Source organism: Suricata suricatta, chromosome 1 (genome assembly GCF_006229205.1).
Source record: "Suricata suricatta isolate VVHF042 chromosome 1, meerkat_22Aug2017_6uvM2_HiC, whole genome shotgun sequence".
Taxonomy (NCBI): domain Eukaryota; kingdom Metazoa; phylum Chordata; class Mammalia; order Carnivora; family Herpestidae; genus Suricata; species Suricata suricatta.
Window position 1 is genome coordinate 119,884,937 of NC_043700.1, and position 12,277 is coordinate 119,897,213.

At 38.4% G+C, this 12,277-nt stretch overlaps 2 long non-coding RNA genes and 1 other non-coding gene across 3 annotated transcripts; all 3 read left to right on the forward strand.

Moving 5' to 3' along the window:
• The first annotated feature begins 1,907 nt into the window (after positions 1 to 1,907).
• Positions 1,908 to 3,720, forward strand: LOC115295140. Its single transcript, XR_003910355.1, has 2 exons — positions 1,908 to 2,100; positions 3,201 to 3,720. It is a non-coding gene; the product is annotated as an uncharacterized LOC115295140 (long non-coding RNA).
• A 3,101-nt stretch (positions 3,721 to 6,821) lies between these two features.
• Positions 6,822 to 6,928, forward strand: LOC115303130. Its single transcript, XR_003913846.1, has one exon. It is a non-coding gene; the product is annotated as a U6 spliceosomal RNA (small nuclear RNA).
• A 1,703-nt stretch (positions 6,929 to 8,631) lies between these two features.
• On the forward strand, positions 8,632 to 9,941 carry LOC115278908. The gene is made up of 2 exons (XR_003903120.1): positions 8,632 to 8,822; positions 9,798 to 9,941. It is a non-coding gene; the product is annotated as an uncharacterized LOC115278908 (long non-coding RNA).
• Positions 9,942 to 12,277: the final 2,336 nt, after the last annotated feature.

Here is a 12,277-nt window from a genome sequence, read left to right on the forward strand (position 1 = left end):
GTAGTCTTTTGCTTTGTTCATTTTAGCCACTCTGACTGGTGTGAGGTGGTATCTCAGTGTGGTTTTGATTTGTGTTTCCCTGATGATGAGTGATGTTGAGCATCATTTTATGTGTCTGCAGGCCATTTGGATGTCCTCTTTGGAGACGTGTCTGTTCATATCTTCTGCCCATTTCTTCACTGGATTATTTGTTTTGTGATTGTGAAGTTTGGTGAGTTCCTTGTACATTTTCGATATTAGCCCTTTATCTGATATGTCATTTGATGTTTATTTATTATTGAGACAGAGAGAAACAGAGCATGAATGGGGGAGGCACCGAGACAATCCGAAGCAGGCTCCAGGCTCTGAGCTGACAGCTCAAACCCGCGAACTGTGAGGTTATGACCTGAGCTGAAGTCAGAGGCTTAACCAACTGAGCCACTCAGGTGCCCCACTTCTTTAATTTGAATCTAGCATCTTCTAGGCAAACGGTTTTCAACTGGGGCTTCACATCACTTACCTATGGAGTTATATGAACATACAGATGACATAGTTATAGAATCCTTTAATTGATAATTCTTGATACATTCCTGTTGTGTTCTATTTTTTTTAAGTTTATTTATTTTGAGACGGAGCAAAAGTGGGGAAGGGGCAGAGAGAGAGAGAAAGAGAGAAAGAATCCCAGTCAGGCTCTGCACCACCAGTTCAGAGCCTGATGCAGTACTCAAACTCATGAACCTTGAGATCATGACCTGAGCCAAAGCTGAACACTTAATCGACTGAGCCACTAAAGCACCCCTATTCTTGTGTTCTATGTGCTTGGTGTATTCATGGTATAGTATGTCTCACAATTAGTGTATATTATATCCAAAATCTTTTCTTTGTAGAGATTATGTTTAGCCATTTTCATAAATTAAATGTAATAACTACTCTTCTTTGAATATAGGTTAATTATTAATAATTTTGTTTATAGATATTTTGTTTAAAACTTTTCTTAGGGGAAACCTGGGTGGCTCAGTTGGTTAAGCACCTGACTCTTGGATCTCTGCTCAGGTCATGATCTCCTGGTTTGTGAGATTCAGCCACATCAGGCTTTGCCTTGACAGGGCAAAACCTGCTTGGGATTCTCTCTCTCGCTGTCTCTCTGCCCCTCTCCCCATTCACATGCTCTCTTTCTCTTTCAAAATAAATAAACTTATAAAAAATAAAAAACTAAAACTTTTTTTAGTTGACTGCAGTATCTTGTTTTGCATACAACAGAAACAACTACATTTCCTTGTCAGCTGTGCTCTTCTTGTTAAAGAACTCTCATCGGATCTTTCCCTATGGAAAATTACCAGTTATAATTGTATCATAGCCATTTTAAGTCTGCCATTACAGAGTGTTTTATTTTTTTCTAATGCTTTCCTGAAACTCTGACAATCAACTACAGCCTTGAATACTGTAGGACTGAACACAAAGGGCTGTCTCAGTGCTCTGTGAAAAAAGATGATGCAGGTCTTTTTGGGTGCAGGCTTCTGATGGTGTCACCTAAACAACTTGGAGAGCGTACTGGTAGACTGAGTCAGGATTTCCAGAACCTGTCATAAAGCATTTGGGCTCATGAGACTGCTAACCCAAGACTGAGCAGGACAAGAATAATTACATAGGACTGAATAAACTAATGAGAGATAATTGTAGCTTTTGTTTGGAATATTGGTATTTTAATGTTCCATTTTTTTGTGTATATAAGGAACTGCTTCCTCTTTTCTCATAAGCTATTTATGACTCATAACAATTTTCTGCTTTTTGAAAACAGAAATACATTTATAAATGATCTTTTTCTTCCTGTCTGGCCCCTCTAGAATTTAGAAACTATTACTGTATATTCTTATTTTAATAGCAATATAATTATTTGCATAGGCTCAAGAAGAATCTTTCTCCCTTGTTACCAGAACGTCATTGGAAGGACTGGTTTTACAATGGAGACCTTGCCTGGAGTATCATATTTGAGAAGGATGTTCATTTGCTGTATATGACCAGGCACTTTTAAGGAACTAAAATGTTTATGGAGCAATTCTTACGAAGCACATGTGGGAAAAGTAGTCTGATACCCGGCCTACAGTGTTCTCTGCCTTATAGGTGGGTAAGGAAAGTTGCTTCCAGTAAGTTCAAGAATCTAAGGTTATTTTGGGGGTCTTGAGATGAGAAGAATTAACCCAAATTTATAACTACTGCAGGTGAAAGTTAATAGCAGTTTCTTGGCTTGGCTTCCTAGCCTCAAGAGGCCTTTAAAAAATCTAATATGAGATTTTTTTAATGAAAATTTCTTGCAAAGCAAATTTAAAATGGTCTAAATTATAAGTTGCCATTATTTCTATACCTGTTTAAATAATCAGGCTAAATTGAATTATACCTGTTTTATTTTGTGATCAAAAATAATCTTTCTTGGGGTGCCTGGGTGGCTCAGTCGGTTAAGCATCCAACTTTGGCTCAGGTCATGATCTCACAGTTCATGAGTTCAAGCCCCACATCAGGCTCTTTGCTGTCAGCACAGAGGCCACTTCAGATCCTTTGTCCCCACCCCCCGCCCCCTCTGTCTGGCAGGGACTTAAATGGCTTCCACCCCTGCCCTGTGGAAAAATCAGTTTTAGTACCTACCTGCAAATTGGACTGGATTCAGTTACATTGCTCAAATTATAAATTCTTACCAAATTTAAAATTCAACTTTCCTGTAATATCTGGCTATTGCCATCCATACTGTTTCCAATTTTTCTCCCTTCTGCCTGATTCAGCACCATGGAGGGCTGAGACCTGACTGTCCAGCTCCCCAGGACTCGAAGCTGCCTTGAAGCAGACTCATTCCATAGGATAAAAAGAAGCTGTGCAAGCTGAAGCCCCATGGCCTGACATGAGTCTTGAACTCACTACTGCAATAGCCCATGCAGAGTCCAGATTTCTCCCTGGACAAGTCATTGTCTGAGCCACTAAGGAAGTCCAGAGAGATGCCTGGGTCAAGCATACCTTTACTACCTTTCTATAAGATGTAACCAAGACTGTAGGCAGCATCACCAAGAGCACCTAGGTCCTGGTTTGATAGCATGAGACTCAGCAAATGGTGGTACATTACCAAAAGATTCTTGGAATCCACTATACTGGTCACCCTCAGGCTTCAGCTCCTGTTTTTTTTTTTTTAATTTTAATACAAACTTCTATACTAATATTTCCCTTTTCCTTTTAAGCGTCCCCTTTTTAGGATGCTGAAGTCTTTAAAACCTCCAAGACTAAAAGAATTGACATTTGCCACCAACTCTCAACAGATGGTCTCACCAAGTTTATAGGAACCAGAGCTAACGAGAATCCCCGAGAGACTATTTCTTAGTCCTTGCTTCACCCCAATAAGCCAAGGGGCTTACGGTCAGCTTTGAGTTGTTCAGGATGAATGATATTCATGTGTCTTGAATAATCGCCATTGTCTTGACAGTGGTCAACTCTGTCTGAGCCCTGTGTTTCTGGAAACCAGCAGCAGTCAGGACCCTTCCTTTCCACTCGTTTGTGTTCTAAAAAGTGACTAACCATAAAAGACTACCCTACCGTCACATAGTCCTTGGTAAGACCCATCTCCATCCTTCCTCAAACACTTTCTTGTTTATCTGCCTCTGTAAAATCCCTGGTCCCATGTCCCTTTCCTTGAGAGGTTCCTAATTAATAAATGTTCTCCCTAGCACAGTAGCTTGAATAAAACCATCTCCTTAATTATCAGATATATTTTGTCTTTCACACAGGGCTAACTGTATGGGTTTGAGATCAAAACTGTGGTTGAGCAGAAATGCAGCTTTAAAGAGTGAGACAATTATAGCTCTACCGAACCAGAAAGGCATCCTGGTAGCTTAAAAGTGTTAATCCACCTTTATTCAATTTGCCTTTATTAAACACTGTGCAGATATCTATAGCAAACAGGAAGGGTGGCAGTAAAAATACAATATTAGTATTCATGAAATAAAGTAGACCCTGAGCATCCAAAATGCTGCGCATCTGCCATAAAATTAAAATAAAAAAGGAAATCAAGCACAAAAGGTATTAAAGAACATAGGGGCATCTGGATGGCTCAGTCCTTTAAGCATCTGACTTCTGCTCAGGTAGTGATCTCACAGTTTGTGAAACTGAGCCCCACATCGGGCTCTCTGCTGTCAGCGGAGAGCCAACTTCAGATCCTCTGTTTCCTTTTTTTCTCTGCCCCTCCCTTGCTTATGCTCTCTCTCAAAAATAAACATTAAAAAACAAAGAGAACGTATATAAACTGGTTATCAGTGTGTCCTAACCAATTCTATAGTATCTTGGTAATTGCCTATGACAGGGAATTATACTAGAGATTGCAATTAAAGCTGAGTCATTGATTTTGAGACATTCAGATTAAACTCTGCTTTGAATTGGAGCATATGAAGAGCCACTGATAGATGGAAAACAAGTATAGCTAGGACCTTCAGATGTATTTGATCACCCTAAGAGTTACTACACGTACCTTTCTGTCTCATCATTGTTATCAATAAGGTAATTCATGCTGCTTGCTTTTATTTGGATTTCTGATCATGTGGCCGTGAATAGGAAAAAAAAAAAAAACCTCTGTATGTTTTTAAACTAGATAGTAGCCAACAGATATGAATCAGAGCCAGATGGAGGTGCTCTAAGTTTTTGTGGACTGGCAGTGTGTAATATCAGATCCTGCAAGATAAAGCCAAGCTCTCTGAGACATCCTCCAAGGACGAAGGAAGAAATTGAAGAGTAATGATAGCTCACTAAGCAGCAGAAAACACAGATAGAAGGTGAGCTTGGTGCTATTTTTGCAAGTGTCCCAGAGATGGGACAGGGAGTACTGGGACCAGAAGGCACCCAATGTTTGGTGATAGTCAGTCCTGCCGCTGTCTTCACAAACACAATGAAGGAATGATTTGAAAAGTGGGATGCAGCCTGGAGATGGTAGAGCCAGTGGGGAGGCTCCGGTAAGCATTTCAGCTCCACAGAAACCCAACTGGATCTTTGAATTTGAATGAAAAAATAGTCTTATTTGAGAGACACCTGAAAGGTAAGCAAAAAATTTTAATGTACCATTCTTGATCAAAGGCTAGGAGGGCAGAGCAACAGAGTAAAAGGAAACAGAGTTACAACATGAGAAAAAAATGAACCATGGTAACAAAAGATAAATGAATCAGTACAACTTCAGTATGCTAAGTGGTGTTTAATTAATTAATTAATTTTTGCTGAGTGGTGTTTAAAGCAATGTTGTTGAGGGATTGAGGCAGAAAAAAGGAACCAGTCAGGAATGGCTCCTGGATTTCAAATCTTTTTGTCTATATCTGTTAAATGTGATAATCCTTGTAGAAAGCATTTTCAAAATTGCATAGAATAGGCTAAAAATAGTTTCAGACTTAATATTCATGGATTAGAAGTAAGAATTTTAGTCCTTTGGATTTATCCAAATTTATAGTTCTTAAACTACAGTAGTCATGATCATTTAAAAAACCATTTCCCTAAAGAGCAAAATTAGTCGGCTTTGTTATATTTGTCCCTATGTTCAGTAACAACTAGTCTGAACGAGCCTCTAGGACTAAAATATGGAAATGTTTATTTTAAACATTCAGCTATAAGGCATTTATTGTAATAGAATATTATTTTTTCCACATCTACCTTTTAAATTCAGTATATCTATTAGGATGTAGTGAAGTTTGGCAAAGTACATAATTAAAACATACTTAAGAGATCTTTTAAATTAATTAGAAAAGTTAATATCTATCTGCTTTTGTACTTTGTTAGTCTATCCTATTATAACTTGAGTTCTTTTTAAATTCAGCATTGTTATAGACTGTACTTGTACTGCTCTGAGCTATATCTTTAGCATCTAACACAGGACGTGGCACTTGAGCACCTGAGAAATATTTGGTGAATGAATATTTCCAAAACAGGAAAGTATAAAAAGGTAACACTTTGAATGCCTTTGGAACACAGAAATCTTGGCTTTTTGTCTCTCTTCCCTTTCTTTTCCTTTTTCTTTCCCTCCCTTTCTCCCTTCCTTCCTTCCTTCCTTCCTTCTTTTATTTATTTTTTAAGAATACATATTAGGTGATTAAAAGTACAATTAAAATAATTTGTGATTAGATTTCCTGTTTACCTAAATAGAAACTTTGACTAAATTTGTATATTATCTAAAAAAAGAGAAATTTTTGACATTTTACTCAATGTTACTAGAATCAGAAGCTTTTAAGAAATACCAACCACTAACCATTCCAAACAGAGCAAATTAGTAGATACATTTCCAAAACCAATGCTCAGACATTTCTCTTGTCTTTTTTTCTCTTTAACGCTGACATATTCCTACCATTTTGCTGGAAGATAGTCAGTTGACTTTTTAATGTCTGGTGGCAGAAAATTCACACTTACTTGTACTTAAAAAAAAGTTGTGCATTCCAAATATAATCACAAATTTCACATTTTTATTATCCCAAATACCTCAAACAATCCATCAAGGAGGGCTTACAAACCCAACAAATCTTTGTAAGTATTTGAACGCTATGTACAAATGTGATAAGTTTACGGGCCCATGGGTGGCTCAGTGGTTAAGTGTTGGACTTTTGGTTTCGTCTCAGGTCATGATCTCTCTGTTCGTGAAGTCAAGCCCCACATCCAGCACTGTGCTGACAGTGCAGATGGCCTGTTTGGGATTCTTCTCCTCTCTCTCTGCCCCTCCCCTGCTCATTCACACTTGCTTTCTCTCTCTCAAGTAAGTCAACTTTTAAAAAAGAACAAACAAATAGGATAAATTTAAATATAGGGATTTGCTATTCGATTTTCTTTTAAAATTTAAAATAGTGCTCACTTCAGCAGCACATATACTAAAATTGGAATGATACAGAGAAGATTAGCATGGCCCCTGCAGAAGGATAACACACAAATTTATAAAGGGTTCCATATTTTTTAACAATAGAACTCCGCTATGACCCAGCAATAGCACTGCTGGGGATCTCAAGGGATACAGAAGTGCTGACGCATAGGGGCACATGTACCCCAATGTTCATAGCAGCACTTTCAACAATAGCCAAATCCTGGAAAGAGCCTAAATGTCCATCAACTGATGAATGGATCAAGAAGATGTGGTATATATACAATGGAGTATTACATGGCAATGAGAAAGAATGAAATCTGCCCATTTGTAACAACATGGATGGAACTCGAGGGTGTTATGCTAAGTGAAATACGTCAGGGGAGAAGGACAGATACCATATGTTTTCACTCATAAGTGGAATAGGAGAAACTTAACAGAGAACCATGGGGGAGGGGAAGGGGGAAAATAGTTGGAGAGAGGGAGGGAGGCAAACCATGAGAGACTCTTGAATACTGAGATCAAACTGAGGGCTGATAGGATAGGGGGAGATAGGAAGGGGATGGTGATGGGCATTGAGGAGGGCACTTGTGGAGAAGATCACTGGTGTTACATGGAAACCAACTTGACATTAAACTATAAAAGAAAAAAATAAAATTTAAAAAATGTCTACAAAGTTAAGTATTTTATAGTTTTCTGGTTAAAATTACAAGTCTAATAATATAAAATTCACTTACACAGTTCAGATTAAATTAATAAATCAAACAGTTAAACATTTCATATTAAATTACACATGTAATTTGTTAGATCATTTGATGCAATGTTGCATCCCACTGTTGCCCATGTGGGAGACTGCTGGTTAGAACTTGAGAACTTGACACTGTTAAGGATTTCCAAGGGACCTGGACACTACTTATGGGATAACTTCCACTAAAGCCCCAGATTAAAACCTACTTCTACTATGATGTGATTTTTGCACCTATGCCTTTTTTTGCCACCTGGTACATTGCTTTGGTAGTTTTCATCACACTTTAAATTTTTTTTCTTTTGATCTTAGAGGAGAGAGAGAGAGAATGTACATATGCAAGCAGAAGTGAGGGGCAGAGGGGGAGAAAGACAGACAGAGAGAGAGAGAGAGAGAAAGAGAGAGAAAAGAATATTAAGCAGGCTCCACGCTGAACGCAGAGCCCGATGTGGGCTCCATCCCATGACCCTGGGATCATGAGTCACAATCAAGAGTTGGACAGTCAACCAGCTGAGCCCCAGGCACCCCCCATCACAGTTGTTAACTGTTGGGTTTATAATGTTGAGATTATCCACCCCTATCAGAAGTATAGTAAGTTTCTTTCTACTACCTATATGCCACCAAACCTACTACTTATTATTATTTTTTTATGTGTCTCACTGACTTATTTCTATAGTTGTTTATTGACAAGGGTCACTTACCACTTTAGTAATACATCTAGACTCCCCTTCTGGGCCTTCCAGGTGTAAAAACTTGGAAGAATTTGTTCAGCACTTTCTGGAGTTGCACCAGGAAATGAGCAGGGATTGCATAATTTGGTGTCAGATTTCTAGCAGCAACTTTTGTCAATTGTTTGGGATTCTTCCTTCTTTCAAGGTACAAGTTAGGACTCTCCTCATGAAAAATGTTCTTTTATCTTCCCCAAGCATAGCTCTTGTAACAGAAGTGTGTTTGCCTAACCGGCACTCTTTTTTTTTCAATCCTTCTAATGCCAATGGATCTGAATACCATCTAAGGAAAGAAGAGATCCAATTACCCAAAGTTGAAAGTCATCATAGACAACATGTTATTGGAAGAAGAGATGGATATTTTTCTGACTAAAAAAGACCTTATTTTTTAAGAGGTTTCCATCTCTAATTTCATTTGAAGAAGACAGCATTTAAGTGATTAGCATATGCTGAATAATTTGTGGCAATGGAGATTAATATTGATCCTTATCTTGTTTTGAAGCAGGATAATTCTGGTGTGAGTATTTTAGAAATTACAAAGTGGTATGACATTTGTAAGGTGTTATCATTTATTGAGCATTCTCATAGGCTACACACTGTGCTGAGGGATTGTATAGTTTATAACATTAAACTCTGATTGCCAAATCTAGTTGTTCAGTGTAGATCTCCTGGGGATCTACATACATGCAAATTCATGAGCTTCATATTTACAGATTATGAATCAGAAGGTGTGGCATCCGATCTAGATACTTACATTATCCTGATTTTGTAAGGGGATTCCAATATAGGATTAGGTTTTAGAACCACTGGTTTTGTCTTCAGAATAACCCTGTAAGGTAATTATTAATTCCTGCTTCCATTTTTTTTCTTTTACCTAAGACCCTAATGGGCTATAAAAAATTTAAATTTCTCCCTTCTCTGAAAATATCTATAATTGGGGTGTCAGAATAACAAATTTTTACAAGGAAATGGAGTGAATACTTTGTCCTCAAAGAGTTTATAGGGTAGTGAAATACCAATGTAAGGAAATAATTATATTGAAGTGTGATAAGATAAAAGACACAAGTTTCAGACACACTAGTAAAAAAAAGGGGGGGTGGATAATCATCTGGAGAGAGTTAAGGTGAGAGAAAGCGTTACAGAAAGGTGAAAGTGGTCTGAGCACATACAGAGCAAGGATATCTGAACCAGAATATTGAAAGAATAGCAGTAGTTTAATTTGGCTGTGGGCTAAGGCATTTAGTGGAAAGCATGGACATTGGAATCTGACAAATACAGGTTTAGATTTTTGCTCTGCCACTTACTATGCAGTGACATTGGATACATTTGCTAAGTGCTGTGATCTGAAGTGTCCCCCCTTCCCCCAATTCCAAATTCATATGTTGAAATCCTAACCACCAAAGGTCATGGTCATTTTTAGGTGAGGTGGGGGTGATTAGGTCATGAAGTGGAGTATTTATGAATGAGATTCTTTTTAAAAATGATCCTGCAGCTCCCTGGCCCCTTCCACCATATGAGGATACAGTAAGAAGTCTGTGGTCTGGAAGAGAACCCTCACCTGACCAAGTTGGTACCCTGATCTTGAACTTGCATCCTCCAGAACTGTGAGAAATAAATTCCTGCTGTTTACTAGCCACCCAGTATATGGTATTTTGTTATGGCAGCCCAAATGGACTGAGACTCTTCCTTGAACCTCTGCTTTCTCAGCCAGGATAACAGAACTTCATTACCTTTCAGAGTATCTGTCAAGGTTAATGGAAGCATTATAAATTAATACATATTAATTTACTTTAATATTCTACTACTACTGTGGCTACTACTATGAGAGCTCTGCATGGAAAGTGTTTGGTCTTTGTTACCATAGTTAGCTGCTCTTGGACTGCCCCTAAAATAGGGAAAGGGTGGGGGGGGGCAGATTTTCCTTCTACCAGGACCACTTTGTCGCTTTGTCGCTTTGTCGGTGGGAGCTGGATGGATGTGAGGACCTGGAGGCAAAGAGATTACCTCCTGCACTCTTTCTCATCTAGGTGAGGCATGGTAAGGATATTAGTACTGACAATGGAGACAGGGAGAGAAGGATTCAGAGGTACTTAGTAGATAGTTAACATATCATACGCAATTGTGTTGAAAACAAAACTAAGCATGACATAAAATTAACAAAGGCTATTTATTCATAACTTTGCAGCAAAGGAACCCTCTGCTATCGCTGTAACTTCAGCAGGCTTTCAATGAACGGTGTTGGAAAGGCTTGAGTTTTTCATGTAAAATGAGAATTCTGAGACAGAATAGATTAGCAAGGTGAGAATTTTGGAAGCAAGGGAGACTTACTACTTGCTGTCAGGTACATTTGGCAGTTGTTGATTATCTGTGTAAAGAAGCAGGCAGTTTGGATCATTTCAAGAGGAGGGATTGGCTGTCCAATAACTGTTAAGACTGGAGGTTCCTGTGACTGGCCATTTCCTGGAGCAAGTTGGAGTTAATGGGTTGATTTTCTGTACTCAAACTGTCATCTCGTTTTGGGCCTTATGGGGAGTGGCTGTCATGACAGGCTATTTCTCAGTTATTTAATATGAATATTAGGGGTGCCTGGGTGGTTAAGGCAGTTCAGCATCTGACTTCAGCTCGGGTCCTGATCTCACAGCTTGTGAGTTTGAGTTGGAGCCCTGCATCAGTCTCTGGGCTGACAGCTCAGAGCCTGCAACCTGCTTCGGATTCTGTGTCCCTCCGTCTCTGCCCCTCCCTGGCTTGTGCTCTGTCTGTCTGCCTCTCCTAAACTTAAATAAACATTAAAAAGTTAAAAAAAATGAAGATGAATTAATGTGAAGAAAAAGTTTGTTCAGGGCACCTGGCTGGCTCAGGTGTAGAGGACATGACTCTTGATCTCAGGGTCATGAATTCAAGCTCCATGTTGGGCAAAGAGATTCTTTTTTAAAAAAATAATAAATGAAAGAAAAAGAAAGTTTTTTCATTCATTTCATTCTGAGGGAAAAATCCCCAGAAATTTTACTAGATGAAAGAATCCAGTAAGTATTACGGACATTGTGGTATCGCTGTATGTGTTAACTTACGGAAAAATGTCAAGATAGCCACCATTTTCATCACGTGCAGATGTGCATGTGATTTAGATTGCAGCAGAGTTAGTCTCAAAATCACACATAAGACCAATCTGAATCTTAAATAATCCGTCAGCTCTATTGTGGAATTTTATGTAAAGCTCCAAGGACAAAATATTTTCAGGTTCAGGTTAGTAGCATGTATGATGCATAAGCCTCTGGATGAATATATTATGAAAAGGAATGGAAAAGACTAGAGTAATTTTAAAATAAACGTTGAAAAAAAATTAGAACCTCCTTAATCTTACATATGCTTTAAATGCTTTCATGTACTTTGTCTAGGTAAAGCAAATTTTTGATAAAAGAACTCTTGGCTAGAAAATATGCCTTTACCAGGCATACCAGACTTCTAAAAGCTGCTGGAGATAAGGGGAAAAAATTAGTAATGCAACTGCCCATCTATATTAACTTTTTTTTTTTTTTTTGCTTTTTTTTGGCAAAATGTTTTCTGTTTTCACTAATCCTATCTCACCTTATTTCAAGAGGATTCCATTAGTTGGGTAAGCAAGAAAATGTTCTTTGCTTCTTTTATGTAACTTAGTGTCTCCACGCAAATAAAATGCCTTAAGGAAGAAGCAATTGCAGAGAAGGTGGGAAGAAAGAGACAAGAACAGGGCTAAAAGGACTTGGTTTAACAGGCATATACTTGAGAACCTTTACAATCTAAGAACTTCTGGAGGGAGGGGTGGGGTCATCTGGGATTAATGATGAAGGGATCCTGTCACCTCTGAGCATGTTTTTTGTTTTTTTTTTTTTACCTGTGGTTCTGCAACAAAGAAGCTATTGTGCTTCAAAACAGAAGCTTTAAGGATGTCAGGCAAGCCAGGCAAAGGGGGCCAGCCAGCGGGTGGTTGCTTAC